This window comes from Triturus cristatus, chromosome 8 (genome assembly GCF_964204655.1).
Source record: "Triturus cristatus chromosome 8, aTriCri1.1, whole genome shotgun sequence".
NCBI classification, from domain to species: Eukaryota; Metazoa; Chordata; class Amphibia; order Caudata; family Salamandridae; genus Triturus; species Triturus cristatus.
The window spans coordinates 867807305-867825215 of NC_140591.1; the positions used below are offsets into that span (position 1 = coordinate 867807305).

The 17911-nt window shown below is 41.2% G+C and overlaps 1 protein-coding gene across 1 annotated transcript in view; it reads left to right on the forward strand.

The window, feature by feature from the left end:
• Positions 1 to 17588, forward strand: part of IMPG2 (interphotoreceptor matrix proteoglycan 2) — a 771041-nt gene extending 753453 nt beyond the window's left edge. Inside the window, exon 23 of the mRNA XM_085622398.1 lies at positions 9292 to 17588. The gene's annotated coding sequence lies outside the window, so the exon portion shown is untranslated. The remainder of the gene's footprint in view (positions 1 to 9291) is intronic.
• Positions 17589 to 17911: the final 323 nt, after the last annotated feature.

A 17911-nucleotide genomic window follows, 5' to 3' on the forward strand; every position in this document is an offset into this window, starting at 1 on the left:
GTAGTAAGTTTAAGATTTTGTCTTATGTTAGTTCTGTGAATCGGGCCCCATATGTTCAAAAGGATGCCTTTTGGGCTGGCATCCGCTGCAGCGGTCTTCCAGAAGATCATGCACCAGATCCTAAAATATGTAGACCATGCTATGTGCTTCCAGGATGATATCCTGGTGTATGGTCGCACTGCGGATGACCACGACCACACCCTCAAGCTTGTGTTATAAAAATTTATGGATGCGGGGTTGACTGTGCAGAAGTCAAGTGTCAAATTAGGGTGACCTCAGTCGACTACCTTGGACATTCCATTTCGGAACAAGGGTTCAGACCGAAAAACAACCTTCTGAGAGCTGTTAAAGACGCACCTTACCCTCAGAATAAGGATGAACTTAAGTCCTTCCTCGGTTTAATGGAGTACATGTCCAAGTACATCAAGAATTTTGCTTCTAAGTGTGAATCCTTACGGGAACTGTTAAAAAGAAACAAGGATTTTGAATGTCATGACCAGCACAGATGCACTGTGGATGCCCTAAAGGAAGAGATGATGAATTTACCTGCTTTAGGCACTTTTGACCCCACTAAAAAGATGATCCTTACCACCGATGCATCCAAAAAGGGGCTAAGGGCCACCCTTTCACAAAAAGATGAGAAGGGAGACAAGATAATTAGCTTTGCTTCCAAGTGCCTTTCTAAGGCAGAGAATAATTCCTCTGTAATTGAAAAGGAGGCTCTGGCATGTTTCTGGGCAGTAAAGCATTTTAAGTTTTTCCTGTGGTGTTTGAATTTTACTGTTCGTACGGACCATAAGCCCCTCACCTTCATCTTTACTGTGAAAGGGATGGAAAACTGTACTCCCCGGATAGGAAAATGGATGTTGGGACTGCAGAATTTCAACTTTAGAGTTGAATATGTCCCAGGTGAGGACAACAAAATTGCTGATTACCTATCGAGAGCTCCTTTGCAAACTGAGCAACCTGAAGAAATGTTGGACAGTCCCATCATGGTGGTGTACGAGCCAGCTCTGACGGAAGAAGAATGGAAAAACGAATGGAAAAGGATAAAGACTTAAACAAAGTTAAAGAAATAATGAGGGAAGGTTGCCCTAGCAAGTGCAGCGAACTAGAGGATAATCTCAAAGACTTCTGGGAGGTCAGATACGAATTGAGCACTATATAAAACAGAGTATACAGTCAGAATAGAATTGTACCACCTGTAAGTCTCAGGAATAGAATAGTGGAACTAGCACATGAGGGACATTTAGGTCGCGGCATTACTAAACAAAGAGTGAGGGAGAAATTCTGGTGCTAGAATGGATGCTATGGTAGAGCAACTAGTGAAAGACTGTCGAAGTTGTGCCAGGAGCGACAAAACAAAATCTATATGCAAGGCACCATTGTCCCCGGTTGAAGTGCCCCTTAAGCCATGGAGCAATCTGGCCATGGACATCATCGGATCTATGGACAATTGGGGTATCCAGAAGAGGTTTATGTTAGTTTTAGATGACTACACGTCCCATTGGATCACACAAAAATGTGTGCATCTCATCAGCACCTGTGCTGTCCTTGATTTCCTCAAGGATGTTTTCACAAAGGAGGGTATACCATCCTCCCTAGACACAGACAATGGGGTACAGTTTACGTCGCAGAAAATATGAATGACTTTTTAGCAAAATTTAACATTAAGCATGAGAAGACTGCCCTTTACTGCCCCAAGGACAATGGCCTGGTGGAGAGGACCAATAGACTCATTAAGGAACACATCCAACTAGCCATTACTAATGGCTGAGAGATAGAATCATCTCTGCGTGACTGTTTGTGGGCATATCACACCTCCCTCAATCTGGTAACAGGTTTTTCCCCCTTTTTTCCCCTCAGGAGGAGAGAACCCTGTACTAAACTTAACCCAAGTTGGCTGGGGGTGGCAATGTGGCAAATCCCAATTCTGTGGAAGCTAGCAAAAAGGTCAAACTGCACCAGGCCAAGTACAAAGCTTGGAATGACAAAAAGAACGGAGTCCAAGCTCGGTGCTGTGGTGCAAGTGAAAAAGAGTGTAAAGGGCCCGCTTAGCCAAAGCAAGTTCTACCCTCCCTGTCGGATAGCCAAAACCTTCAACAATGTGGTCCTTCTCGAAAATGGACAATTGTGGAGCTGTGACAAGATTGTAAAATCTAATGTGTTTTCTGTTGATAAATTAGAAAGGTATGTTATAATGTCTCTTTGTTCCCCTTGGTACGTCCCATACTCCCATGCCCTCTCCCTGTACTTTGGAATGCTCCGCTTGAGTTGGAATGTTGTGATGTGAGAGGTGTGTGAGAGGTGTTTTGAGGAGAGATGGATGGCCAATAAAGTACTGCTTGGAACCTGCTCCGTTTCCTAGTGTTCTTATTACCAACAGTATCGAAAAAGGAAAAAGCCTCCATTGATTTTTTTGTGCAGGATAGTGTCCCTTCCTGCACAAAACACTCATGCAAACAATGCTGACAACCTTGCACCATGGTGCAAGGGTTTTTGCGTTGGTGCTTGGCTGCTAGCACCGACGCAGATGGAAAGGAAAGGAATTGACAGTATCTTGTAAATACAGGGCATTCCTGCTCTTTCGAACTGGCATAGGGCAGCACAGCATGAAGCCTTGCGTCGCTGCCCTACGCAGATTTCTTGTAAACGGGGCCCCACATTTTTATTCATAAATATGTCATATTTAAAGTAACCATGGGGGTAAGAAGCCAGCACACCTATAAGCAGTTTTGCAAATTATACAGTAATACACAAAACAAAAAGTGTAGTAAAAATGTTCTGCTGTTTATGCACAGATATCCAGCTCCATGTGTCTGTTCAGGTAGATTGCAAATACCAGCAAGAACTGGTGTCGAGGTTAGAGTCTCGCTTGTCTGGCGGGCGTACATGAGACCCTTCTCAGGACATTAACATTTGTAACACAGTCTTGGTCCCCAGTGAGTCAAGAATGGATAACAGACCACACTCAGGCTACATTGTTACTGGCTGTCAGTTTGACAGTGCACTCGTCTTCAGAGGTGACTCATTGCGGCTTCATTAGCCCGGTTGTTCGATCAGTCTCCAGGCTTCCCGTTGTATGACATTCAGAGAGTTGTTTACAGTGGTGGTAACAATGTAACCTGATTAGCTTGATTATTAAATATGACCTTCTGTGACTACGGGAGCCCATATATGTTTTGCAGGTTGATTTATGATCCATCGTTTGCTCAATTGCCTATGAAGTACTCTTGAAATTATTGATTGGGATTAAGACTGCTCTGTTCTTGATTTACTGGGGACCAAGACAGTGGAAAGAAGCCTAAAGTGCCAGTGAGAGTATCATATATGGCTGACGTAGCGAAGCTGAAACGTGTCTTCATCATCTTTATTTTTATTTGATTCTAGTTGGGGCCTATGTTGTTGTTGGTGATTTGTGTCAGAAATTAGTCCATTCTTCCTGGCGGGGAAGTATTTGGTTTTGTCATCCTTAATAAGAATAACTTGTGAAGGATCATTCAGTTTTTATTTTGCGTATTGCTAGTTCCACAAAGTGGTGCGGAAAGGTGCTCCATTTAGTCATGATTTCTCTACAAATGTCTGCTGAGTTACAGACTGTCTGGTGGTAGATGAAGAAGCATGACTTTTGTTTGAGATTATCTGGTGCATGCAGTCCAAGAAGCATACCAGTTTGCTGTGGAGAAGGCACACTGTCTGTTTTTAACACGTTTAATTATTGTGTTTTTGAACAAACATATAACAAGTACATGCATGTACTAATACATTGCTTGCATAATTTGGAAACAGTCATCAAGCTCAGTTGCCTGAAATGGGCTTCAAGAGTGTAAATCTGCGATCCTCTCGTGGAAAAGGCACATTGTCTTGAGTTTTCTTTGTTGCGCGTCCTCGACTCGAGTCTGATGGTGTTCTGGCTGCGGTTTTGCCGAGCGAGCCACTAGAGATCATTAGCTTTCCAGCCAGATAGGCAGGAGTGCTGTTGTTGATGGCCCTGTAGATGATGCAACTAGTTTTGAAGCTGACGCTGGTCAACACGGGCATCTAGTGCAGTTCCATAATGGTGCTGGTGAAATGGTCATATGTTTTCAGGCCTAGATGAGGCATGCTGCTACATGTAGAATGTCTTTAAGGTGGGCCAGTGTGGAGTCTGGAAGGCTTTAGAGCAGGGTGTAGCCACCCTCCTGAACAATATAATATGGAAAGTGGTCAACTGTAGTATTTCTTGAACCTGGCATAGATAAATGAGAAAGTGTGATGTGACAAGAATAAGGAAACCGCATAATGCTGACATCGGGTTGCCACCTGGCCGTGTTTTATACCGTCCTGACCTGTATTTTTAAGTCTAGGCTGGTAAAACTATTGTGAAAAGCAGTGAAGTATGATACTTTTTCCCATACTTAAACTTGAACCTAAAACAGCAAACACATAAATAAGACAGTTAAGGTGTATTTAAGAGTTGTCTAAATCGTTTTGGATTGATTATTAGACCACACAGAAGGATAATTGCTATATAACAAAAGATTTTCGTAAAGTGGACCTGGATTCTTTGTAACCTACCAGTTCTGAGCCCCTCTGGAATAGAAAAACGTAAAGGAACTGCAGCTAATGTTTTCTAACAAAGGTGGCAACCTTGTACTGACAGTGTGGTGCAAGCCAGAGGAAGGAACTCTTGATGTTTCTACCACGAATCCACCAGTAATCCTAAATTGCCTCATCAGTTTAACTAATCACATGACCATGATTTCATGACACTTAACTGACCTTGGTTTCTAGTAGCCGACTTTCCTAACCGTATACAGAAACTAACGTTAACAAAACCAGTAGGTCTGTTTTTCCATACATGAAAGTGCTTCTTGATTGGCTAGTTTGTGCAAGTCGTAGCGTTAATTGGTGAGTTGGTGAATGAGAAAATGGTTACAGCATAAATAGTTTTCTAAAACCCATCCCTATAATATCAAGCGGTAGTTGAGTCCACCCATATTTATCATAATTTTCGATGAGGGGTTCAGTGATGAAACATGCCACAAGTTAATTGTGGGTTAGAACCCTTTATACCTCAAGGGTTTGCATGGGGGGGTTGTGGAATTAGACAAGTGCTGCCCTTTCCAATCTCTTTGGTAGAAGGACTACCTTATCTTTTTTGATTATGCAAATGCAAAAAGAAGCCAATCTTTGTGGAATAGTTGGATCACTGAATGCATGGGTGGATAAGTGAATGATTGGGTTGATGGGTCGATGAATGAATGAGTCTGGATAGATGACTGCATCGATAATGAATGGCTGAGTGAGTGCATGGATTGATGAATGAATGAGAACATGGATGGGCGATCAGTAAGTAGATGAGCAAGTGCATGGATGGAAGGATAGATCGATGAGACTTTTGCATTTGGTTTCATTGGCCAGGCCTGTTTGGGAGCATTTGGAGTCTTCTCAAGCTTTGTTTTAAGATTGAGTGTGCCACAGAGAGTCTTAGCAGGATTTTAATTGTGTGGTATGACTCAGCTTCCCATGAATTGCTGCCACAGGTTCTTCATCTTGTATCTGGTTATTACCTTGGGTTGTCTTTCGTATGGTAATAGGCCAAACTGCACTTGCAGGTCACCTATGGGTGCAACTAGTGGTGGGACTCGCAGTTTCCTAAATCACTGTCTTCATAGTGTGCTAACAGAAATTGACCTGGTTGAGACTGGGCTCTGATAGCACCTGTTGTGTACCGCAGTTCATGGTCATGGGCAAAAAGTTGCAGATGCTACCTCCTGCTCTAACGTGGCACAGGATGAGAAGAGCTAAAATCAATCAAGTGTTGTCCCGAGAAGCAATACACCTCCACTAATACAGAATATAATGGGTAATAGGTTCTCAGTCTTCCATCCTCATTCTATCCTTCTTTTCATTTGTCTTGGCAGCTTCTTAATTTCTCAATCTCTTCTCAAGGCTTGTGCATCTCTTCATATTGTACTTAGAGAGGTGTGCAGTATGTTGCCTCGCCTCATATGTTAAATGTGTACTGATGATATAGTTTATGGGAAATGACTAAAACTGTCTCTTGTCTGACCTAAAATTATTCTTTTGAGTGTAGCACTTGGAAGCCCCAGTTTAAGCAGGTCTCTGGCCGCCAATCCCCTTAGATGAGACTTTCCTGCAATAAAAATAGCATTAATCTATTCAAAAAAGGGGCATTGCTTAGTGATGTGTCTCTGGGCAAAAAAGTAGCCGAAGGAGAACAACTTCCTGCTTGAGTCAGATTGAGCTGTAGCAATAATCCCCCTGTCAATAGTGTTTGGGGTACAGCAACTGGTTTTGGTGATGATGGATGAGCAGGCATCTGGTTAATATGGCAAAGAACAGACATGCTTCTAATTCGGAGGATGAAGGACAAGTAGCTCCTGGCTCTCATGATTAATTAGTGGGGGTGTCACAGTCAGGAGGTCCAGTCTCTGGTGCTAATGTGTGGTGGAGGCTCATAGCTCTGACTGTAATTGGCAGGCAGGCTCCTGCCTTTGCTGGCAATGTACAAACAGCTTTATGACTCTTACGATGATAGGTAGACAGACATCTGGGTCAGATAATGATGGGCTGAGACATTCCTAAGTCTGTTGATAGCTGGCAAAGCCTCCTGCACTGATGACTTGGAGATCAGGCTCTAGGCTCGGTGGCAGTCAATGAGGAGATTCCTAACTTTATCCATGATATCACATGTAACTGATGATGATGTTCAGAGAACGTCTTGCCAATGATGATGATGAATGCCAGGATGCTCCTGGCTGTGGTGGCAATGGGTGAAAATGTTCCTTACCATGATGATGATGATGACTACAAAATGCGAAGTGGGTCGCACACCGCTCGTCATACTAGCAAATAGCCCCATAGGATTCTGGAGAATGTAGTGACAGCAGCGGGTACACCTATGCCACGAGTAAAAAGTTTAAAATGCCATCCCTGGACACGTGTTTCGAGGTAATTGCCTCTCGTCAGCAGGGAGCAGGTACGTATGCGGGGTGCTGTAGACTGCCAAAAATTATCAGGTATAGTACCTCTCACGGTGCGCGGGTGCGGGATCCGGGCTCGTCAACCCATAGCTCAGGGAGCTTTAAATACAAAATGCGAAGTGGGTCGCACACCGCTCGTCATACTAGCAAATAGCCCCATAGGATTCTGGAGAATGTAGTGACAGCGGCGGGTACACCTATGCCACGAGTAAAAAGTTTAAAATGCCATCCCTGGACACGTGTTTCGAGGTAGGGGTGGCCTTGGCTCTGATGGTATTGTTGGGCAGGCCTCGGCCTGGAAGTTGTGCAGGCTACTGTCTCTGGTGGCAATAGGTTTGACAGAACTTAGCTCTGATGATAATGGGTAAATGGGCAGGTGCTTTGCTCTGGTGGTAGTGAACAAGCTGTTTAATATAATGATGATAATAATATAGAGGAAGGCTCCTGGTTCAGATGCCTGGTATTCTCTCTAGATGCTGCTGAAGGTGTATCTAAGTGGAGTGCTTCTCAGTCATGAATCAATTTTTTCGGTGGATGCAGAGAGGGAGGATGGTGAGTGGAGGTTTAGTGCCTGCCCATGAGCATGACAGCAACACTCAGATCCTTGCTCATGGGCAGAGGATGGACACTTTCTGGGAGCGTCTGCATCAAAGTCTTTAAAGAGGGCTCTAGTGAGAGCGCAGAGCCATGCATCAGAAGACACATAATCTTGATCTACCTACCCACGGTAGTGGGGAAGCTTCCTTGTGTTCTGCTTGCACTCCTTTTCCAAACAATTCAACCTTGCAGTTAATTATGCCTCTCTCCTCCTTGTTTTTACCCTGCCTGCTTTGCTTCGTCCTCCCTGCCTTTTCCTCTCTTTAGCGCCCCTCCTCTTGCCTACCTAAGCCTCGTTCTCTTACCACCCCTCCTAATAAGCCAGTCATTCCTCCACCATGCTATAGGTGACTACTGAACCTGGCTGTTGGTTGCCTGCAACATGCTTTCTACTGCACTGTGGCTGCACTAAAAGTACCTGTCAAGAGTGCAGAGCAGCTGGGAGCATGGTGAGTGTGGAAGGCAAAGACAGCAACTCCCTTCAAATGTATAGTCCTAGTGCATGGTGGACCCCAGAAGTGAAATCACAGACAAAGTTTCTGCCGGTGAAAGTGAGTGATAACATCACCCCATAAAACTGAGATACATTGTTTATCATTGTGAGGGTGAATCCCCATCTTTGGAAATGACTGAAATGTTTTGTGACTTTTAGTAGGAGATATACTTCACAATGAAGAGGCAAAGTCTCTCTGTTGATAATTACTATGATGTGAGGGAGGCTTGTTTCACCTGATTTATTGATTGACAAAAGGGTTGGCTAACAATCATTTCGGCATCCTCTGATTTTCACCTATCAGTTACTCTAGATCTGAAGGCGTGTAAGTGCTTTGTGTGAGTGATGTCTTGCAGTTGTTTGGACTTGCATACCTGTTCCTGTGATTGACTACTCTTCCTTGTGATGCTTGTGTGGAGTCGGCTGAAATGCATTAGAAAGTTTAAAGTCAAAATATTATTTGGACCAATGAGCAGTGATATGATTTTGTACCTTGAAATTACGCCAGTTTGTCTCCAAAATTGTTTTGTTTGGTTCCAGAATGGCCACCACACTGTCATTAGAATGTGATTGACTTCCACAGGAAGCATGCTGAGACCATCTTGCTTCTGTCTCACATTTTCCTACCTAACAGTGCTACAGTTACTCTAAACAAAATAATGACATGCACAACATAAACCTCCAAGGTCATTAAATTGACAGAACGATTGACTAAGAGACATTTTGTGACTCGCCACCTATCAGTAATCTGGATCCAGCAGATGGGTGTGATCTTCTTTGCACTGATGACTCTCTCAAGCATTGGGCCTCCTTTTCCTTGTGGAGTCCCTTGTCTGGTGGTCCTTGTGTGGATTCACTCAGAAACGAGGATAAACTCAATATTTCATGAATAACAGTTACAGATCTCAATTGATGTATAGTGGGCTTATCCAAAATGTGAATGATGCCTGCAAAAAACAGCAGCCATGGGAGCCTGACATATTAGCCCTTTCTCTGTTCATTATGTAATGTTTTTATGAACTCTGACAGGCATAAAGCTGTGTCTGACAGACTTAAATAATTCAATATCAGCAGTACGTCATTTTTAATGTATCTACGTATTTCCTGGACTCGAGTCATTGAATTAAGCGTACAAGCCTTAGTGAGCTTAGTAGATACTGCTTCAGATCTCTTCTGAATACTAATTAATATATCCGTTCTCTTCTTTTTCAGGAAGTGAATTCAAATGAAAGACAGTACAGAATGTATGGACGCAGAAGCTGATGATTACCTCACTCTTGCCATAATAATGGACTACAGATCCAACCATGAAAGATCGACCACAGCCCAGTGTGGCATCTGCAATTATACTTTGTGGATTCAAACTAGAAATTTTAAAAAACAATTCGCATCTTTGATTCGTTTTATTGATTGATTGTGTGTGTTTTAGAGTGATGCCCCCTTAGCATACTGGCTAAAAGAGGTTCCAAAGGTAGGAGTTGTTCACAAACAGCACGGGCAAGTTGGGGATCCGTAGCTTCAATAGATCTTTTAATGAAAAGTGGTTTGCAGCAAACAGTCCAAATGTGCTGATCATCCAGCGAAGGTCAATGACAGTGTCAGCTTTTGTCGCTGAACTCACAGTTTCGGTGGTGGACATTGAAACCTTTATAAGAGTGGACACCTGCCCCCTTCCTTTCTCTCCTGAAGAAGCCATTAACAGTGTCTGAAGCCTTTATCAGTAGCTCACCACATGTCGGGAACAAATGTTGGTAACATTATATTGTTTTTTCATCATAAGCTCCACATACGTGCATTCTTCCATAATTCATGCAATCTTGTCAACACCTATTCATTCTCTTTTTGAGCCACAATGTAATCACAAATTTGCAATCATGCATTTTGGATCATGAACATGTTTACATGAACGTGACAGAAAAAAGGTCTTTTGGCTAGATATGCTGTATCGTGACGCAATTCAATAACATGCATGGTGCTCGGCTGTAGGTATGCATTGAGACTGACAAAACTGACTTGCGACATTCGCTGATCACAGTCAATGAAGAGTTTGGCCCTCAGTGCATAAAAATACGTCAGTTTATATGTCTAGAGCGTACAAATCCTGAAGAATGTGGCCCAGGTGGAGGCTACATGTTACATGCTAGCACCTACTCTGCAGTGTTATACCTGACAAGAGCTAGGTCCTGGTTTGGGTACGATCAGCCCCTTCCATCTTTAAAAATAGTGTGCGGGACACAGTACCCCTTCCTCGTATATTTTATACAACAACACAGGCATCAAATGAGCTACCCCCATATGCTGTCTCTCTCTCAATCTCATCTTATTTCACCTAATGCTAAGTCCTTGTTCCATACATTGACCAACTTAGAATGATATACATAATACATATTGTTCAAAGTGTCTGCCATGTCAAAGAAATGACACTGTGACACAATCTTGGCTGCATTACTGTTTAACATCTGATACCACAACTATTGTTTTTAGTTTGGTGACTCCATGGAGCCATATTGGGCTTTGGTGGTACAGCCACTTAGCTTTCAGAAACTGTTTTTTTTAATTAGATATTTTGTACGAACTGACTAGTTTTCTTGATATTTGTGTATTTACTATATTTAGTTCTAACAAACTGTTTGAACTATATCTAAATAAATGGTTTATTTCCTTGTGATATCTAATATCTACATATATTCACAAGGAAAAACCAATTTTCTCCGTGATTCACACTTTATCTCGAAATCAGAAATATATTTGTCTTCTTTTGTTAATAGGGCACAAATGAAAGATTTAAATAGACTTCTTTTTATCAGATATCTCTACCTCTTCTTTTTCATAATCAATTCATTCTTTGACAGCTTGCTGCGAGGTAGATATTCTTACTAATCTTTTCTGCGCTGATATGTCTACTTTTTCTCCGTGCCATTTGCACATCTGTGAGGTTCTAGTGGCTACAAAGCTGTGGTTACTGCATCCACAATAAAAATCTACAGCAGTAGGCTTATCATCTACAGCGAAAAGGACTGGAGAACAATCATTAGCCAGGTCCTTGTTGACAATAGACTCACTATACATCTCAGACGCTACATTGTGATATCTTGTCCCTCCATTCTGTGGTTAGAATGTTTAAGTTCTCTCAGAGGTAAAGGAAGATGTTATGTTTATTTTATACTATTTTAATGTTATGTTATTAATTTGCAAAGCACTGATTTGTGACTGGAAGCCTTTTGGTAGCACTAAGGGCCAGTGGTACGAGTTACTGGTCGCAAAAAAACTGGTTGCAATTTCCGACCAGTAGTTTTGCAACCAGTAAAGCATTTTATGAACCAACTTATGTACTAATAGGTTGGTTCATAAGATTCTGATTCAGAGTGGGTCCTATCCTGATTAATGAGACAGGTCAAAGTCTGGTCGCCGAGTGGAACTTACTCTGATTGGGGACCATCACATGGATGGTGGTCTGCTAGGATCAGTGACCACTATGTCTATGATCACTTTTCTATAAGGTAAATGTTTATCTTTTTTTATTGCGGCCCACTTTCCTTTAAGGAAACAGTGTTGCATTAGAGTTAACATTTCATGGCTTCTTGGCTGAGTCAGCAGTTGCTGAACAAATGTGGGGATAGGGAAACCTCTTCAATGAATAATACTATAAAGAAAATTATGTTAGATGTCTTATTTTAGATATGTGTTTTACAGACCTGTACGACTCAGTCTAGGGGATTTACAGTTCATATTAAACAACAGGAGGTTCGGAGCTGAAAATAAGTGCAGCTGCTAAAACAGCTGTAGATTAGAAGCAAAGACATTCCTGGGCCTTATAACGTGACATATGCTGTTTCTGGGACTTCAAAATCGACAAGGGACTGAGATCATTACTTAGATTAGAAGGTATAGGGCTCAATCGACTGGCATTTATAGTACTGAACACATGGCTAACATCTAAAGCCTTTAATATTCAATACAAAAGTGACCCACATGACATCAGATAGAAGGTCTACTTATGTCTAATATGTTGACATTTTGTGCAATAATAGGCTTTTAAAACATGGCACTGGAGACGCGAATTGAAAAAGCATGCACCGATAAGCATCCGCACCTCTTACTAGACCTACCAAATAACAGTTCAGAAAACAACAAATGAAGGAGTATTTAAAAAGATGTGCATTCTTTGTCACATTAGTAAAATCTCCACAAGTGTAAGTGTCACTGTGGTGGAAGCATTTCAAATGGAAGAGTTACCATTGTGAGCATATGTTCCACCTTGGAGAAAATACCAACACAGCCTTCATTTTTAAGTTCATCAACTACCACGTGAACATTTTTGATATTTCATTCAAAAATAGAATTTCTATTGGAAAATTCTGTAAAGTATTCATGGTTAGACAGTTTTCTTCGTCCACTTATGAATGCTATAGAGCAGCGGCTCTTAACCTTTTGATTGATGTGGACCCCACTTAATCATTACTGGAATCTAAGCACCCCCACTGACTCATTACTGGAATCCAGCGACCCCCATTGAGTCATTAGTAGAAGCCTGATGCCTCGACCTAAGCAATTCCCATGATTTGAACCTCAGAACAATACATAACAATATAGAAACAATTAATCATCAAACAAATACCCAAATGTGGTAACATGTTATTTAATTCACAAACAACTATAAAAGAAGATTTAATTTTAATAAGTTTAAACTTTTATAAATTTGGTTTCTAATTCGAAATGAGGACGCAATATGCCAAAATTCAGCAGATCACCTAATACATGCTTCATCATCGTATGGTGCATGCAGTTGACAGCCCTTTTGAATCTCCCACCTGTGAAGGGGAGGTTCCCATGTAAAAGACAAGCAATCAATGTGAGTAGCTGAGCACCATTTAAACCTTACATTTTTTAAAACATTCTTCTGCCCTTTCATGCTCAACTCTAACTGCTGCTGGAGCCTCTCCAACTTACCTATCAGTGTTTGCCTCGTTTTATTAAAATGTGCCATACCTCACCACAGGCTGGATTCCCTGTTCCAGCAATGTTTATGGTATGTTAAATCTGTATAGATTGCTCTAACTCCCACTTTTCTTGCTGCTGTAGAAAGCGTGAGGAAAGTATGTGCTCAGAATCTAATCAGGGCTGAACTATTGAGTGAAGTTCCTGGTTTTCAGGCCCCAGTTCAAGTACTAACATCTATCTCACTAGTCCTGAAGGTAATTGGGCTTTTCCAGCTCGGAATACTCTCCTCTTCAACTTGAGCAGCTGAAAGGCAGGGAACTTCAAAAGGCATGTGAAGTAGGAGGGAAGGGTATCCAATGGAAGTTATTTCTGAAGTTCTCATTAACAGAAGACCATCTGTGTCATTAAAAGCCTGACCAAGTACAGTGATAGATTTGGAAAAACCACCTTTGGATTTTGAGTGACTAGCGAGAACAAAGTAGGGCATTACTGGATAAATGCTATTGACTTCATCATAATTTTGCAGCTGCATTCTGCACATGCTGAAACCATTTAATGAAGTGCATGGAAAGGTCCCAGATGAAGGCTGTTGGTCAAGGAGTAATGATACAATCTCACTCTGAGTTTTGGTCCCTACAATGATGATTCTCGAAGCATCTCCCACCGTTGCCTGGTCGGAAGCTCAAATAATCTGGGCTTTCAAGGGGTTCTAACCATCTCTATCCATGCCCAATGCTATGGAGATGGAGATGGGCATGGACCAGGATACCCAGAGAATCTGCTGGTGGCTTAAGTCATGCTGATGTTGCAAGACCCGTGCTTGGGTCTGAGGGAGTCCACTGCAGATCCTAAAAGAACCCATCTCATTGTAGGGATATCCAGAGGAGCAATCTAAGCTGCTGCTCCCAACCACACTAGCATGGCCAGGCTGATACTGCAGTGCTCCTACTTGATACGTTCTCAAACAACATTGTTATTCCCTCTCCATGCAGTAAGGACACCCTCAAGCAACCACAAAAGTCCATATCCCTTCTTTGTTGATGACTCCACACACAGCAGCCAAACCTTCTTATGTATGCCTGTGTAGAGAGGAGGTCCCTTCAAAGTAGGACAAAATGCACATTGCGTATACCACACAGTGACCGTGATGAATAAATTGCCAACCTGAAATTATGGATAATGTCAGTAGTTGGTGGAGGTTCGTACCTCTTTAATCATGCATTGATTTATTGGAAATAATATCCAAAAGATATGTTGCGTTGGACAATAAATGAAATTTCTTTATTGTCTTGAAATGAGCAAAGTAATGGTGCGACATGAACAACAAAAGCCAACACGTGTTTCGCCCTGGGGCCGATTGGCCTGTCGCTTTTTCAAGGCTGATAAATGTAAGACATCAAGAGTCAGGTAGATACGGCAAATGTCAATTGAGGGTGAAAGAAACAAAACGTGGTCTCTGCGATCTGCGAGGTCACTGCGGCCTGAGAAAGGATTACCGCAGTGACCTCGCAGATATTATTTCCGATAAATCAATGCATGATTAAAGAGGTACGAACCTCCACCAACTACTGACATTACCCCTCTTTTAATAGCATTTGGGTGTAGCCATTTGTGAGGCACGTACCAACCAACACATTGGGTCTCTACAACAAGTGCGTAAATCCCAGTTTTACACACCCTGGTTATCCTGCACTGAAATATGGATTTCCAACCCTTCAGCTACATTGAGGTTACCACTCCGTTCACAATGCTTTTCCTGTTGCTTAAAGTACCCGGTTTCCCCCCCAGTTGACACAATATAGAAACATAGTAAGGGTTGGTTGAACAGTTAGTGACCTTGGAAGACAGTAGAATTCTAAAACAATAGAAATTGATCCCATATTCTTGTTATGTATGGCTCTTATTGAGAGCCATTAGCATAAATAACCAATTCATAATTCGGTTACTCACTGTGCCTTTGCCACAGTATTGAAAAACATATATTGCCTCCCACTGCTTATGTCACCAAAGAATCTGTTCGCTAATTTGAGATCAGTGCATAGTGGGGAATGCTGGATAGCTGTCTTCTGAGTTGCTCCACTTCTCCCACCTCGCTCTATTCTTCACGTATCTGAGAGAGATAGATTAACGTGGGTGTCACTCTGCTGCAGCCATCTACCAACTTCCTAGCTGATCCATAGGATCCACTACCCAGTGAAAGATGATCGTTGGGGCATGCATAACATAAAATTGTAGATGGTCAGCTGTAAAATTGAGTTTTCCACCTCAAGGATCCAAGAGTCATCATAGACATTCAAACTTCACTGTCATTGTTTAATTGAGATAGCTTTCTCAGGCTAAAAAATGTAATTTGGTGGTGACCTATATACACTACAAATTCTGAAGTGCCATAGTTATAGGTACATAAGTATTTTTGATCCCATACAAGAAATGTTGTCACTAAAGGTGCATCGTTTGCTCTTATTCTGTGATGTTAGTGGTTTTACAGACATTCTATTGCTTCTTTAAAAAACAAAAATCTGCCAAGTGTCCCCGTAGCTGAAACATCTTTGTATATTCCATCCTTGTTGATATTCCCAGCAGAGTAGCCCATGTGACAAAGTCGAATGGCAAAGATATGGAGCTGAGATGAGGTTAGGTTCACAGGTAATTGGTGGAAGTAGTCACAGAAGCCAACATTCCTACTGTTACCCTTACTATACTTAGGCTAGTTTAGTTTGAATTCTTTTTAATATAACAAATGTAAAAAAAAGGGCAGCAATATCTGTACATTTATTATCAATGGGCAGTTTGCTAATGGTCTACTACCACTGTTTCCAAATCAGAGAAGACATCGAAAATAAAAAAGAAGCCATTTTTTATTTAAAAATTGTGATCTGCTTAAAATGCATGTACTTGAATATTGAGGAAGATGCATTGATAGCTTAAGTGAGATTTAACATACAGTGGGAAACAACAATGTCCCATTCCTGACATACTCAAAGTGCTTGTTGCTTCTCCGGCAGAAGAAGAGGCCACTCTAATATGGTGCTGTAGTGCACTAATATTCACTGTGGTTTGTTGCTCTTAACTTATTGACATTGGTTGTGTTGGGCTTTTATTGAATTTGCAAACTGCTAACAAATGTCGCATTATGTTTTTTTTCTAATCGGTTATGTAGTTTTAAATGTGTCAGATATAAAGAGTCTGTGTTTTCTGCATGTGGGACGTTAGCAGTTACTTTATACATGTGTGAATTCTGTATTTTTTATGTACATACATTTTAAACATTCAACTCTCTGTTTATTTGTAGATTTCTGATTTCATATGTCCTACGAGCAATATGATCACTAGCCATCATAAAGTTCCATGGTTCATTCACATTTTTATAGGTATAAACACAAATAGACCCTCATTATAAGTTAGGCGGAATCGGGGGAGGTATTTTTCACATATGGTAAATACCATTACGCCGGAGTGAAGTACTCACCACATGTGGTGAATGCCTCCTAATTCTACTTTCTGTCTTTCAAATTAGGCATTACATATGGAAATGGTATGGTAACACATCAAATTCTACATGTTTAGCCTTTTTTATGGGCCTTTTCCCTGATATACTTCATTAAGTTTAACCTGATGTAACCTGTCAGGGTAAACTGTGAAGGTGTGATAATTACAATACTCATAAATCCAACCCCTGTGTAATATGGCATTGTTTTTTATATCATCTGCCTCACTTGAGACAAGGTCCAAACATATGCAAGTCAGTTTTGACCCATCTGCAGAAAGGACAGCCCAGTCCAACAAGCTAGGTTTTAGCTCTGGAATAGGCATGATTTTTAAAATTACTCTGAAAAAGCTTACGTTTTGAATATCAGTTTCACAATGGGTCATCAAGCTGTATTTGCACCATAGGCTGAAAGATATGACTATATTTCTGTGCGTAATGAAGAAATATTTTGACCTCATTTATAGACTGCCTCCATATCTTGTCTGTGAGGCAGAGGATGGGTTCAGTATCCACTGTTTATTGGTTCATGAGCAAACCATGGTTTTCAAACATTTTTATACTTCTATTGGTGAAAAAGGATCAAACAAAGACTCTCAAAGTCCTAGACGGGTTCAAAGAGCTTCAGCTGGCATGTGTTTTAATAAGGTTGCCAAGGACATCCTCTAGTGCTCAAGGATTGGGCTATATACCTTGCATGTGGTTAATATTCAAATTAATTTCACTGAACATTAATAGCTATTTGTATGAATTAATAATCCTAGAAAATACATGTATTAGATTCCAGCTGTCACAGTAGATAGAAGATGTGTGTTTTAATGTGATCATATGTATTCTGACATCTGGGGATTCGCATAGTGTAAGAGAAAGGCTGCATGAAACAGCCACTTTTTTGTATCTTCAGATTCAACTGCATATTTGAATCGATATTACTACTGCTGCGTTTACCCATATCTATGAATTAATTTGGGGCTATCATTAACTAAGAGGTTAATATGGCTCCACGACTCAGTGGCTGCAATGATAATATATTTCATTGTAGATTCAATAAATATTTTTGTACATATGGTTGAAATCGTTTTTCTACAATAAATACATACTGTTTCAAGAATTAATCTGTACGTTGTCCTTCTTGTCCAAATACATCTTTCCATTTGCAAACTTTCGAATGATTACTGTTAGTATTGAAGGTTTTGACTGGATCAATGAACCTTTATCCCAAGGCCAATACATTATTTAATTTGTAAAAACAATTAAGTTCAGTGGTAGAAAGTTAGGAGCCTTCTGCCGATGCTGCTGATTACCGGTGTTACCATGTAACAAAGGTGCCTCATTTCGACTCCACCTTATGTTTCTTTCTTCCCCAATGCTACACTTCTTGCTTCCACAACTCTACACATCATT